The following is a 15521-nucleotide window of genomic DNA, read 5'->3' as shown; positions in this document are numbered from 1 at the left end:
GTACAATTTTTTGCCGGGTACACCCAGCTATTTTAATAGAATAAAGCTGCATCCTAATGAACTCACATTCACTGCGTTGTGGCCAGACAATTTCCTGACTCACCTCCTGTCTCATCCACTCCTGGTTTTGCAGCTGGTGTGTTCTAGCTGCTGTGCATTAGAAGTCTTATTTTAAACCATCCACCTGTGTAGCACTTAAGTAATCCACAGATTTGAGACCTCCTCAGTATTTACTGAAACAAACCTTAAGAGCTTTCAGGGAGCAGTGAGATTTATCAGGTCAAAAATTAGAGTTACAGGCCATAATTCCAACTTCACAAGATCAGCTCCCCTTGCCCTGCACAGCTTGTGTAATGTGAGCAGGAATGCAGTCAACTACACCAAGTGTTATTTTTTCTAGCTCTATATTTACACTTCAAGGTGTTATTCAGAGAACAGAAGAAGCAAGCCAAATCCTCACATGAACCTTCTAGGGAGGATTCACTGAATTCTTTTTTTTTTATTTAAAGTTTTCACACATTGCAGCACTGTTGAGCTGGACAGGATACGGATGAGTCTAGGAGCCCATGACGGAGAAGTTCAGCTTTCGGTTTATTTAGAAAGTCAGCCTTCACCTTGTAAATATAGCCACGGCAGGGAGCCGAAGCCAGGGCCTCGGCAAGGGGTGGGGCCGGAGCTGAGCTGGGGGAAGAGCAGTGTTGGATGGTAGTGCCTCCCTGCGCCCCTCTGAATGTTCCTCTGCATCCCCCAAGGGTGCATACCCCACAGCATGTCTGCTGCTCAGACAGTGGCCATGTCACAAGTGTTCTTGGTATTGCCACAAGAACTACCTCCTCTGACTCCCATCGGCAGTGGTAGGCACATATGTGGAAAGTACCATGTAGTCTCCTCCCACTCGACCCACCCGACAGGCCAGTCCAACAATATGCAATTGATTTATTTTTTGTGGGGGTATGGAAGCAATATTTTAACTAGGGAATGGCACTTTGCTGACTGAGGTGGAAAAAATCTTTGAGGGATCCTCTTGTTCTACCAAACATTGCAACACCCCTGCATATCTTTGCACTTCTTTGTTTTGGCTAAGTTCAAAAGGGGAAGAATCATGAGGGAAAAAAAGCTATTTTTTGGTGTGTATTTTTTTTTAATTGTACTGAAAAACACAAGAGCTGGTTGATTTTTTAACCAAAAGAGGTGCAGATACACCTCTGAGCTTTAGGATTCTTACCTAAGCCCTTTTGAGATTCAGCCCTTACTAATCATGCCAGTCCTACTGCTCAATCCCTCCAGAACATTCTCCATGATCATCCCCTAATCTAGGGTTGCTGCTATCCTAAAATGTGTGGGATCCTCCTGATTTTTCCAAGTCAATTCCACTTGTGGTCTGGGGACTCTTGAATATTCCTCATTCCATGACATGAAATATCACGTTATATACCACAATGACATTTAGGACATGCCAGTTTATCATCACGAGGTTGAATGCTGAATTTTCTTCAGGATAAACTAAAAAAATTCCCCCACCTAAAATAGAGTAATTTTAGGTAATAAATATAACAATTTGTGACTTCTCAGTAGTACATATTTATAATAAACTTCACAAGAAACCTATTGGCCGATAAACCTCATTATCTTTATCATGGTTAATATATTTTCGCTGTTATTTTGTGTTTGTGGGCCTCAGAGCAGTAAGTTTAGCAAATTTTAAATTCAAATCAGGACTTACAGAACTTCAAAAAGGGACAAAGAATCCATGTAGAGAAAGCCCCTGCGATCAGAAGTTCTAGAAGCGGGCACAGAGAATGCAAAGTTTGATAAATATTCATGTAACAGGGCACACAGACGGGAAAAAAACAAATATGCTGCTTTTTTTTTTTATATAATAACTCTGTAACCAAGTATAGTTTGTAAGAGGATCTTGCACATTTCAAAAATAGTACATGTACACGCTTTAAAAGCATTTATTTGGATTGAATTTTGTGAATAAAACAGTATTAACATTTTAATATTTCCTCAGGTGGCTATGAAGTCAGCATAAACAGATAGTTATACATATAGCTTTCCTTTTTCGTGGTTTATTAATTTCAATTTGGGGGGTGTATTTTTAGCAATTTTTGACATCAAAAAAGTGGGGTTTCAGAGCTCTCTTTATATATACACTGTAATGAATAATGCACATTATAAAAGCACAATAGGGAACCTTCAGTGCACACTACCAGAGTCTACATGGACCATTTAACATGCAATACATTAGTGAGCTTTAGAAATCATACCCCTATAGACTGCATTACTGCTACATGTAGACAAGCCCTTAGATGCAAGTAACCATTTCTGGGTTTTTTCTAGTGTTTATTGGCTGGACACAAATTTCATTTTTATCTATCTACTTATTTATTGTATTACAAGTATTTTATCGTGGTTTATCAATTAAAGACAAAAATCAGAAGCCCTAATTATATATAATAAATCTATCCTAATCCCCTGCATTTATACAAGGAAAAAGGTTGATGAGAGAAGTAGGAGTAAAACTATTTTTTTAATTTATTTTAAGATTACTTATATTCAAATATATTTAGGAACCCCATGTTCCACCTTCAACCATTTTTATTGTTATACTTGATAATTCTCATCCCTTAAGAATAAATTACAGATTTCATCAAATTTTAACAGTTTATTTTATACACTGTATGTGACATTTTCATAGGCGTATTTAAGTTGTCTGAAATCCACTCCCCTATTGATAGTTCCAACATTATTCCTGTACTTCAATAGGATATTTTGCTATCACTGGTAATCCAAATGGGTTTCCCAAATTCAAACTTCCTAGCCTCCCAAAAGTTAAATTAAACTAAAACAAACTCCTCTTGATATTGTCAATAATTCCTCTATATACAATGCCTCTGTGACTTTGTAAAATAATTGTTGTGGGAGAGTAAAAAATGTTTTTGTAAAGGCCAGAAAACTTATGTTGAATGTTTTATTTTTTTTCTAACAAAAACAAAGCTCAAATTCTGTAGTCAATACATTAGTTTAAATAGTCTAGATTTAAACAGAAGATTTTGGCTACGTATATTAGGCATGATCTTTCTTATATAAATCCATGCGCACTGTCCTTTACTGCACATTTCAACTAAACTATGTACATCTGTGTGTGTTTTCAATTTCTTTATCAACATTTTAAATATCCTTCCTGGAGGTGAGGCTTCCTGAGATGAGGCTTCTACAATTAACTGGATCCATCCAGTTCCTTTCTTAATGATGGGAACTAGTATATTAGTCACCTTCTGGTCTGGTACTTCCTGTGTCCTTTGTGAATATCAAGAGTCCTCACCAAAGGCTGTACAGTTTCCCTTGTTACAGCCTTCTAAATTATGAGATGCGGGTCATCTGGCACAGTTAACTTTTAATAGTTCTATCTGCTTTACTTGTTCAGTTGCACTTAATTCTTCTTCCTGTGTACCGTGAAAACACATCACTCTTTCAGAAGTCACCTTCCACTTCCTGTGGGAATATGATGACACAAGTAATTCATTTACACCTTGAGAAACATCATCCTCATTTCTCACTAAGTTTCTTGTCCCTCAAATATCTATTATAATCTTGCCCGTTGGCTTCATATGTTCTCAAAGAATTCATTATTTTTCTCTTTACTTGACTATATCTTATTGTTACCTACTACATTATTTCACATATCAACTCTTACAAACAACACAGGAAACCTTCCCAACCTTAGTCCACCATTTAACATCTGCTCTTACATACAGGGCTGGTATAAGGGTATGTCTCCACAGCTGACGTTAAAGCGATGCCACGGTAGTGCTTTAATGTGGCTGTGTAGTCGCAGCTCCAGCTCTGGGAGGCTGTAATAAAACTATCTCCGCAAGGGGAATAGCTACCAGCGCTGTAGCACTGTCTACACTGCCACTTTACAGCACTGAAACTTGCATCGCTCAGGAGGGTGTTTTTTCACACTCCTGATTGAAGAAAGTTTCAGCACTGTAAGTGGCAGTGTAGACAAGGCCTAAAGGAAGTGGTTTGTGTGTCATCATACAAGTCTGAGGCTTTAAGTCTCCTCACCTTCATTGCCAGACACCCTGCATCTAGACAGGATAACTATATCCTCCCACACACTCAGAAGTCCTACTAAGCAAGCTCTGTGCTTGTGACAACTACAACACATACAACTCTTTCCATCCTTTTTGACCCTGTAAGCACCACTAGCAGGATTAGTACACTAACCTGAACTCTACAGGCAGCAACTGTCTCCTTGTTATGCATTTGTACAGTGCCTAGCACCATGGGGCCCTGCTCCCTGACTGGGACTTCTAGGTGCTACCATAATACTAATTATTTAATACTTAATAACTACCTATGTACAATCAAAGGACTATGGAGACAGTGGTGGTCAATCAGGAGAAAACTGTGTTCTCTTCAGCTACTCTCTCTACCTGCTCATGGCCTACCAGCCTGCAAAGGTCTACTTACTCTGTTGCCCTCCAAACCATCTTGGGCCTGATTTCCCCTTGCCCTGCACCTCATGTGTTCACTTACACCAATTCAAGGACAGCACAGAATTCTGCTATTTTGATTTGGGGATGTTTTATACTCAAAATTCACTCCTTCTGCATTGGTGTAAATGATCTCACAGAGGCAGGGCAAACAAAGAATCAGGTCCCTGATGTCTTCTCCCCACTGGTCACTAGTGGGAGCAGATATTTCACTCCAATCAACCCCTCACACACACACTATAGCAAGTGATTAGCAGCCTACAACATGCCACTTTTTCTGACATATCAATAAGCCAGTTACAAAACATTCTGGGACACCTGCACAACCACACAGAGCCAGGAGCTCTGGTTGTCAGGAAGATTTTGATGGCACTACTGAAGACAGTTCTCACTTAGGCTTGTCTACACTTACAGTGCAGCTGCACCGCTGTAGTTCTTAGCGAAGATACCACCTACGCTGATGGGAGAACTTTATTAGCATGGGTACTCCACCTCCCTGACAGGGGGTAGCTCTGTCGATGGGGGAAGCCCTCCTGTTAATATGGCATAGTCTACACCAGGGATTAGGATATTCTACACCCATGAGTATGCAGTTATACCAACATAAGTTTGTAGTGTATACCAAGCCTCACTCTCACCCCAAGACTACAGGAGGACAGACACAGGCCCAAGCCAGCCAGGCCACTTGCCTTCTCTCCAGAAACTCAGATGGCTCTTCCTAGAAAACAGCTACACTCCCATTCCAGCAAACATGTACACAGATGCTTAACCTGATAGCTGTGAGTTGTCGCAAACAGAACTTTCCTGTTGAGGGTTCCCTCACTGCTTTCCTAACTCACACAATGGAAGTACTCGCATGTATAAAGGTCAGCACATGTGCATGTGTTTTCAAAAAGCAATTGCTTCAGGCCATCATCCTACAATCTGCTTCCCTTCCGTCACCACCAGAGGAGTCTCCCATTGCACCAAACTCCAGATCTTTACCAAGCTGACAAGAGAACTACCCTGCTACTACTTTAGTCCAGGCAAACTGCAGAGGATGGAGGCATTTGTGAATGGCAACTGAGCCATACTGTGAACTTATTTTCTAGAGCAATGTCTTACAGCATCAGTTCTCAAACTGGGGGTTGCCATCTCACTTTAAGGGGCTCACCAGGGCTGACAGACTTGCTGGGCCCCAGGGGCCAAAGCCAGAACCTGAGCCCTCCCACCCCTGGTGGTGGGACTCAGGTTACAGGGCCCGCACCTGGGGCTGAAGCCCTTGCGCTTTGGCTCCCCAACCTGGATCAGCAGCGTTCAGGCAGACTCAGGCTTCGGTCCTCACTCCTGGGGTCGTGTAGTAATTTTTGTTGTCAGAGGGGGTGATGGTGCAATGAAGTTTGAGAATCCCTGTCTTACAGGATAACACAAAATGTGGTGATTTCAACATGATAGAGAAACGTCTGCAATTAAAGGAAGGAGAAGGGAGGCCTGCGTCAACAATAGGGAAGAAAAGAGTACAGGAAGCATGCATACATAGACTAATGCTATGTCATGTCCATGGGAAAAGGTGGGGAAGGTTCCCCCATAAAGTCCACCTTAACCACTAGGGATATAAAATATTAAGCGGTTAAACAGCCCATTGCACTCTGCACCAGAACGGTGCCACCCTGCCCCTCTGAACATGCCACTTCTTGCTCTCAGTGTATAAATACCTCCTCCTCTTCTGCTGGCTGAACTTGTTAATGATATAAACTGATATGATGTAAATATAGTTTTTAAAAGTACCTGTTTTAAATTATTAACATCTCCAATAACCACTACATTGTCCTCCCCTTCACCATATCATATGGGACCCCAACCCTTAAGAAGCAACAACAGGATTTTCCCCAAGTATTTTAATAGGTTGGGAGCAAGCTGTCAGAGTTTCCTAGTGGAAGGGGAAAATATAAGAGGTTTAACAATTTAGTTGTGTTTATCTGAACTATCAGATGGCAAAAAAAAATGTGAGGGAGCCTTTCAAAGAGAAGAAATAAAACCCAGTAGCAGTTTTATTGCTTATAACTTGGGAGACCGCTCTGAAGTTGGGATTACAGAAGTTTGCTAATGACCCCATATATCTTACTTACAGCACAGCCGGCCTCTCTCTTTTACCTATCTTCCTTTTCCTGACAAATAATTCCATTATTGGTCACATAGCACATTTCCAGCACAACATGCTTTATGGACAAGAAAGAGCCAACATTTTCAAAAATGGGTTTGTGGTATCTCAACAAAGTCATTTAAATAAGGACTGAGGAGCCTACAGGCACCTTTGACAACCCTGACAGTGGTCTTCGGCCTGAGGATTTTACAATCTAATGAATACATTTTAGATGAAGGATGGGATGTAACAAAAAGCTAATGACTAAGCACTAAAGTCTAACGCACATATTGCTAGTTCCACTTTATTTTTGTGGTGATGTATTTTGTTAATTGTTCTTCCTTCCAGCAACACAGAAAACTAAAAAGAAATTCATCTTTACTACTCAGTCACTTGCTTTCTGCTGCATCCCATTCCCAAGCCTTCATCATCTCTCTTTATCCTCTAGGAGACCCACATCCCCCTGTGCACAAGGCATCCACTAGTTCTGCCAGTTATTTTGGTCTTGTACTGGTCTGTTCAGGCTTCGTAGTGTCAGGTTGATGATGTAGCCATCATCTATATGTTGCCTATTTAGATTGTAAATTCCTTGCAGTAACATGTTTTACACCTAGATGCTAAGGAGTTTGGTGCAGTACAAGTGTCATAGATAGATTAGACCTTGCCTTCCTACTTTTTTTTTTATAAAGCACCTGAGACACTTGAGGAAACATAAATATCTAAAAAGTTTAATATTTTTATTAATACTCTTTCTATTGCAACCAGCAAGGTTTCAGTTATATTTTATTCCCCCCGGCCCATGAGCCTCCTGAGAGTCTTTCCACTGTTTCCAGTGGGCTTTGGATGAGGCTCTATTTACACATCCCATCAGATCTCCTGTTTAATACTCCTTATGAGGTAATGAATGGCAATTAAAATGTCCTGCATTCGCTTAGTCATTTAAATAAACTTTGTGAAGTTTAAAATCGGGATTTCAACACAACATAATGGAAAATAATCAGGTAAGCAGTTAATTTCCAATGCAAGTGCACATTTCCCCACTTACCTTTCTCCCCAGTCAGATCCATTCTTTTTTCAGCATATTTTCTGTACCCCTGCACAACTCATGGGCAGTTTCCCAACTGCCACTCAATACAGTACCTTGCTAAGAAGCATTATTTCATAAAAGTAAATAATGTATTATCATTAACATAGGGTCAAACAAATGGTGTCCAGTAACAAATCACTTGCCATATTTACCAAATCACTGTTTTAGGTTGTCTGTTTACATGAAGATATGCATTAATATGCAGAACAGTTCATCATCAAGTTATGAACTAAGCAATTGATTATTAAGGACTCTATAGTATCTCCTGCCTCCATTTAAGAAATTATACTTGAGAGGTTTCAGATAAAGGGTTAGTTAATTCCTACCAATATTAGTGGTGCCAAATTATTACAATTTAATGTCCACTGACTGCCTGGAGAGTGTTCTTGTCAGTGAATGCTACAAAAGAACAGCATGCCTCTACAAATAGACATTATCAAAATACTATATGTAACAACTTCAAGAGTTAGTCTCTTCTGCTGTGAAAAACAAATTAAAACACAATTTTTGGATTAACAAATTTACAGATCATTTAACGTCTACCAGTTTCTCTCCCTTTGGAAATTAAGTATGCTAACTTATACTCCATAATTCTATGGAGTGCAGAAAGAGAGACCACTACTAGCTAACATACATATGGAAAATTCTTCTTTACTCAACATAAAATTCTGTGAACCACATATTTTTAAAGTGACAGCATCAAAAATATACCAGATGTAATTTTTTTAGAAAAATCTTACACTTAAAAAACACACACACACACACACACACACACACACACACACACACACACACACACACACACAATAAAGCATTGGAAATGTTGTGACTTTTTTTTTTTAAATTCAGTTGCACTTATGTTTTAAAGTCAACTGGAAAACTGTTCAAAAGCATATCATCATGGCAAAATTCACCTACAGTTTCCAAAAATCAGAATTTTACCATGGGGCAGGTAAGTCTGCTTTGTCTGTGGGAGATACCTAAAACATACTACAGTATAGTAGAGAAGACAAAAGAAAAACAAACAAAACAAAAAAACCAAGCAGTACAGTTTAGTTTCTCTGACTAACAAGAACCAGCGGATGAATCTAAACTGGTAAATGACTGCTGTGTTTTGGTGTGATCACACCAGTACTGCAGTGAGATTTTACACAATAATTTTAAAGCAGTGGAGTCATGTGACATGACAGTGTATTTGTAAGGCTCACCCAAAGATTTGCTTGGAGACAATCATCACTGCAGGAAAAGTTCATAGTGTGTCCGAATCAAAACATGGCCCACATTGGGAAGTCTCTGTTTTAAAGAGTGTTGGAGCTAAATAATTTTTTACTCACTAGAAATGAGCAAATCTCTATCAAATATTATTACTGTTGCAATATACTAAAATTAGACCTAATAGTTTACATTCATAAATAATTTCCCCAGAGTAAACTATAGCCTCCTCAGTTTATCTACCCCAATTCCAAGACACCTATAAATGCATCAAACCTAGAGCTCAGACCACTAATTTAATGGGTAGACCATGTCCCCTTAATCATCCAATTCATGTATAGACTGCATATAAAAAAATAATTCTTCTCATTAATCTTTTATACAGAGATGCAAAGTTGGTTTCAACAGTAGCCTTCACAACTGAACAAGTACACAAACAAATACGTTTTCAGAGTAGACAAAATAACTTGGCGAATTTTTAATAAAACTCTACAAATGGAAGTGTGTAATTGGCAAAACACAGACAGCATGTGCTAAAAGTTGGAGCTATGCAACCTCAGATCTCATAAATTAAACAAGGCTTGGCCTTTTAGAACCTGGAAAAGCAACCTCCAAGGACAGCCCACAGTGCTGCAAGTAACCAAGCTGGTGATTCAGCATCAGCACTGTTTCCCACTGAGGTCTAGAGTCCGCAGTCTGATCTGTGCAAGCAGACTGCTGCACCCATAGGGAGCCCCACAGACTTCAATGGGGCCCTTGTAGGGGTCCGCATCACAGGTTCAATTGCAGATCAGCTCCTAAGACATTACTGAACCAGCAGAAATGTAAAACTAAGTCCTCTTCATCAAACGGCACTTTTTGCAATGTCTTGGTCAAATTTCACTGTAAGTGCATCCCTAAAAGTCTTCATATAGTTTTGATTCATTCCCCACCCCCTAAACAACTGGCATGTACTGTTGCCACCCCATAATGTTTACTGCATTCCAACCAAAGAGGGCTGCATTTCAGTGATATATGACCCCTGTTTATACCAAAGCTAGAGAGTGCTTTAAGCCCTTTCAGGACAAAAGAAACTACACCTCTACCCCTATATAAACACGACCTGCTATAACACGAATTCTGATATAATCCGGTAAAGCAGAGCTCCAGAGGGGCAGGATCAAAGCAAGTTCGATATAACGCGGTTTCACCTATAATGCGGTAAGATTTTTTGGCTCCTGAGGACAGCGTTATATCAGGGTAGAGGGATATTATAAAAATTATTAAAGCACTGTAACCTATCATTCTAGATAACTTGTCTCATCTTCTCTGAATTATGGGCATTGATATAAATTCCACAAGCAAAACCTCAAATGGAATTTTTTCAAAATTTATGATGATTTTACTATTATCTCTGCCGTCTTCTAGTACAGAGAAGGGCCTGCCCGGCCCCTCCCCTGCTGTCCCCCCTCCCCCACAGCCTCCGCTCGCCATGCCGGCAGAACGGTGGTGTGACTGGCTCCAGCCGGGTGGCACAGCTCAGGGGCAGATTTACAAGTGAACATAGGGTGCTCTGACACAGGCCCCCCAACAACAGGGGGGCCCAGGGCCGGGCACTCCGGCAGCTCAGCACCAAAGCACCCTCTACAGCAGGGAGGGGCTGCACTGTAGGGACAGAAGCACTGGTGGGAGGAGCGGGAGCGTGGGCGGAGGACTCAGCAGGAGTACCGGGCAGCCGCACAGCTGACCGGAAAGAAGTGGCAGTTTGAAGGGGAAACCGCTGCTTCTCTCTGGCTGCGTGGCTGCCCCTGCTCCTCCTGAGTCCTCCGCCCATGTTCATAGCGCCACATTCAAAAAGGGGAGGGGGGACGGTCAGGGGATGGGATCCCGGGAGGGGGCAGGCTGTTTGGAGGGGGGGGGGGAGACACAGCCTTCCTGACCCTCCATACTGTTTCACAACCCCACTGTGGCCCTCAGACTAAAAAGTTTGCCCACCCCTGTTCTAGTAACAATATCTGCACCACAGCACAGAAAGGTGGTTGACCTTTACATTATACAGATTTCTCTTTTCAGGAATTTATAAGTGAACCGGGATTTATAAGAAGCTGGTACCCAAAAGTCAATTTGGAAACAAGTTTTTAAATTTTTCCCTGTTTATATTTTTAAGTCAGTTCAACAAGTTATATGGGCACATATGGAAGTTTACCATTCCAAGCCACCTCTTTGCACATAGTTTTGATTTTAAAAAGTTTTCATGCAATTAGGTATTGCATTGCCTGATTCCTCAGTAGTTTCAAGGAAAAAAATTCCAACTACCAAGATATTTTTTGGAAGTGGCAACTAAGCATGCCACAAATCTACATCTCAAAATAATTTTACTAAAGCAAACATAACAATACATTTTTAAAATTGGTCCAATGTCTATATCAGTGGTTCTCAAACTGTGGGTCAGGACCCCAAAGCAGTGGTCCCTCCCCCAGGGCCACCAGCAGGGGTTGGACCCTGCTACCCTCTGGAGAGACAAATGCTGGCGCAGGCAGCTAGCGAGTTCCCCACCTTCCTGGGGACAGCAGGTGGGCAGCAGGCTCTGGCCATGGGGCTCCAACCCCTACCTATGGGTCTCACCCCCCCATTGCCCTTGGCTCCCACTATCTCCGCCAGCCCATTATGCATTCCCCCCCAATCCCAGCTATCGACTTCCCCATCCAAGGTTTAATTTGTCCCCAGGCTTGCCAGGACTGTGAAATGTAATATTTATTAATATTACTTTTCACAGCCACAGACTTACTAGCGAGCAAGTCTTTAAAAGAAAAATAAATAAAGGCAAAACCACCAACAAAAAAGACAAGAACCTGCAAGAGCATTTTGTGTTTTCATCCTGTTTAGGTCCAGTAAAGAATAGATAATTGTACATTATTTTTATTATTGAGTCTGCAAAAAGAGTCAATAAATTACAATGATTTGGACATGTGTATGTGCATATTTGTTTTTCCTAAAGTTAAATTATCAGCAAGGCCACCAGCAACAGTTGGTGGCTGCACTTTGAGGCCACCATAAATTTTGTTGTGAGAACCCGTTTCCACTATGTCAAGTATTGCTATTGTAATTACCAACGTGGAACTTCACTTTGTCTCCAAGTCCAAAAGACTTTGATTCATCCTTATTCCTCATTTGACAGATAAAGGTGATGCAAGACTGATGCGTCAGTCAGCGTATCAATAGCTACAGACCAAATGCCAGAATTAATCTTCACCTTGACCCTGCCTTTGCTGAAACCCTTATTTCACGCCATCTCAAGTACAGAAGTTCTTTCTTCACAAGCTTCCTAAATTCCTACTCTAATTCAAATATTGAGTCTGACACTCCGAGTCCTATTCCATACTCCCTAGGGAGGCACTGACTTCAATGACAGCAGAATAAGTCTCTTAAAAAGTACAAGATTGGGCCACATCCTATCCTCATCTTGACTGGCTTCTCATGTAGTCAACCATAAATCTGAGAAACAGAAGCCAGGTCTCCTGACTTCGAATTCTGTGTCCTATCACTGGGAATATTACCTATGCTATTTTGATCTAATCTTGGTTGTCTCCCAAATTGGGAATGCCACATTTGCTTCAGCTGCTTTACTGATGGAGAATTTTTCTCAATTCTAAACTCACCATTGTCATAAACAGATAGCTAAGGGTTAATGTCTCTTTCACCTGAAAAAAAAGTAACCTGAAGCACCTGACCAGAGGACCAATCAGGAAACAGGATTTTTTTCAACTCTGGGTGGAGGGAAGTTTGTGTCTGGGTTCTTTGTCTTCTGCCTGAATCTCTCTCAGCTAGAGAAGGATTTTTCTATTTCCTGCTTTCTAATCTTCTGTTTCCAAGTTGTAAGTACAAAATGGTTTGTTGTTTTGTATTTATGTCTATAGTTGCTGGAGTGCTTTGAATTGTATTCTTTTTGAATAAGGCTGTTTATTCATATTTCTTTTAAGCAATTGACCCTGTATTTGTCACCTTAATACACAGAGACCATTTGTATGTATTTTTCTTTCTTTTAAGACCTGTTGGAGTTTTTCTTTAGTGAGGAACTTCAGGGAAATTGAGTCTGTACTCACCAGGGAATTGGTGGGAGGAAGAAGTCAGAGGGAAATCTGTGTGTGTTAGATTTACTAGCCTGACTTTGCATTCCCTCTGGGTGAAGAGGGAAGTGCTTTTTGTTCCAGGACTGGAATTAGAGAGGGTGGACTCCCTCTGTTTAGATTCACGGAGGTTGCTTCTGTGTATCTCTCCAGGAGCACCTGGAGGGGGGAAGGGAAAAGAGTTATTTCCCTTTGTTGTGAGACTCAAGGGATTTGGGTCTTGGGGTCCCCAGGGAAGGTTTTTGTGGGGACCAGAGTGCCCCAAAACACTCTAATTTTTTGGGTGGTGGCAGCAGTACCAGGTCCAAGCTGGTAACTAAGCTTGGAGGATTTTCATGCTAACCCCCCATATTTTGGACGCTAAGGTCCAAATCTGGGACTAGGTTACTGACAACCATAAAACTATTCTTCCTGAATAGTCCATACTTTATTCATCTTAATTTCACCCGTTTAAAAAAAAAAAAAAAAAACCTCATTCCTTCAAATGATAGAGAGAAACTACTTGGATTTTTGTATGGTTTATTTAAAATTGTTTTTCCATGCAAGGAAGTTAAAGACTTTTGTCACGATGATTTTGTGAAATGTTCACTACTATGGACTCTTATTTATTGAATTATGCTACCTTCTTGTTTTTAAAAAGATTGTGTTAGATACACAGAAAATAGTTTTAGCACAACATCGTCAGCTAAGTCTGATGCATTCAAAATAAATTAAAGCATGAGCGACACCAGAATGATTACAATATCAGATCTAGAATTAAAACTGATAACATGTTGACATGGCTCTAGAGGACATACAATGCCAGCAGTAGCTAAAAGTGATGTATCCTTATCTGGGTTTTAGAATCCTATGGCATTTGCAGAACTCATGGTGAATTACTAAGATTTACTGTGTATGTGGTTATTGTACTTTATGACTACTAGTGTAGTGAGTAACTGCTTTGCCTCCACAAGTTTGAGGCTTTTAACACAATTTGAATGTCATTCTTTGTATTACATAAAAATGCAAGCTGTGTGATCCCTATCTCACACTTCTAAACAAGTTCAACCCAATGTCAGAGTCACTGTGTCTGTTTTGGGCTTTTCAATGCATGTCCATTATGCAATTTTCACTGTTTCATAAAAACATCCTCTTGAAAGTCTGTAAATGCTTTGAAAAATATAAAGGGCAAGAAGAATCTAGTGGAGATAATGACAAAAAAATCCCATACACTTCAGTGGTGCAGCTTCAGGCCCTATATGCTGGATAAATAAAACCGTAGCATTTTTACAATGGCCAAGATTTTGAAATTACTGAAAATTTAGCTTATAAACTGTGTTTTCTTTAAATAAAAGGAAAAGCCAAATTCCACAAATTTATTATATTATATATGCTTCCAGGGGTCACTTTCTTCTACATTCACTGTTCAAATGACTTCTACATTGTGTGCGCGCTGCACCACCTCTAGCGCCTCAGATACTCATCACACCCCGCTCCTCTCCCTGTGGGTCTCCGCACGGATAAGGTTGGAGAGGAGATCGTGGGCTACAAAGCCATGTCTATTGGAAATCCCTTTCACTTCCTTCTGCCCCTCATTTCATACCTACAGCGCCTAAGCTCCTAATCTCCCCCTTGCCTTTTAAGCCCCGCACTTTCCCTTCCCCTCACATCACATCACCACAGCCAGCATCCTCTCCCTGGGGACAGCTCAGCTCTGCCTGAGTCCTCCGCTGCGCGCACACACATGCAGGGGCTGCGGCTCCCTCCCAGCCCACCCCGCCCTACCCCCCAGCTGACGGCCAGGAGAGGCGGCCAGTGTGTGGGGCTGGTAGCACAGGGCCGGTGATGTCCCCCACCACCACCACCGACGCCTTCTCCGACTCCGGGCTCGCCCTGCGCCCACAGCCGCTGCAGGGAGAGCGACGGTGAGCGAGGCGCGTCCGCCGAGCACGGGGCAGCGCTGCTGCAGCAGCTGCGGCTGGCAGAGAGCAGAGCCCACGATCTCAGCCCCACAGGCACGTCCTGCCCTTCCCCGGCTCGCCCCACGCGCAGCCCAGCGAGGCCAAGCGAAGGGGAGCTGGGGCGCACCTGGCCGCTGCGCTCTGCCTCGCCACACTTACCCCTGCGCCTCCCGCCGCTCGGGCTGCTCCCTCCTCTAGCCCACGCCAGAGGCGTGCAAAATCAGTTGCGGGATGTAACCAGCCTTCCGGAAACGCTTTCCCAGCTTGCTGCGCTTAGCCCAGGAAACAATTCCGGCCTGTGGCTGCGGCTCCTCCTCCCGTCCCTCCTCCCTCGCCCCCGCCAGGCGTGGAAAGAGCTGCAGCACCCGAAGCGTTGGGAACATGGTTAACTTGAGTCCTCTGCCAGGGATGGAGGGCGACGCCCTGTGTTCGCTGCTAGTTTTGCAGTTATATTCGGCACTGCAGGATCCTGGAAAGAGCAGGCTGTGGGGCCTGGCTACAGCGATGAAAGGAAAACAGCAAGAACGTGTTTGCTACCAGCGCGAGTCG

General features: G+C 42.1%; 1 protein-coding gene across 6 annotated transcripts in view; it reads right to left on the bottom strand.

The window, feature by feature from the left end:
• APBB2 (amyloid beta precursor protein binding family B member 2) overlaps window positions 1-15284 on the bottom strand; it is a 330575-nt gene extending 315291 nt beyond the window's left edge. For 5 of the 6 annotated variants that reach the window (XM_050947568.1, XM_050947575.1, XM_050947573.1 and 2 more), the window contains exon 1: window positions 15132-15284. The gene's annotated coding sequence lies outside the window, so the exon portion shown is untranslated. Of the gene's footprint in view, window positions 1-8922; window positions 9008-15131 lie in introns of all 6 variants that reach the window. The other variant, XM_050947571.1, reaches the window with a different exon arrangement.
• Between the last annotated feature and the right edge of the window lie 237 nt (window positions 15285-15521).

The sequence above is a fragment of the Gopherus flavomarginatus genome, chromosome 3 (genome assembly GCF_025201925.1).
Source record: "Gopherus flavomarginatus isolate rGopFla2 chromosome 3, rGopFla2.mat.asm, whole genome shotgun sequence".
Taxonomy (NCBI): Eukaryota; Metazoa; Chordata; order Testudines; family Testudinidae; genus Gopherus; species Gopherus flavomarginatus.
This window is presented reverse-complemented; position numbering and strand designations above follow the sequence as displayed.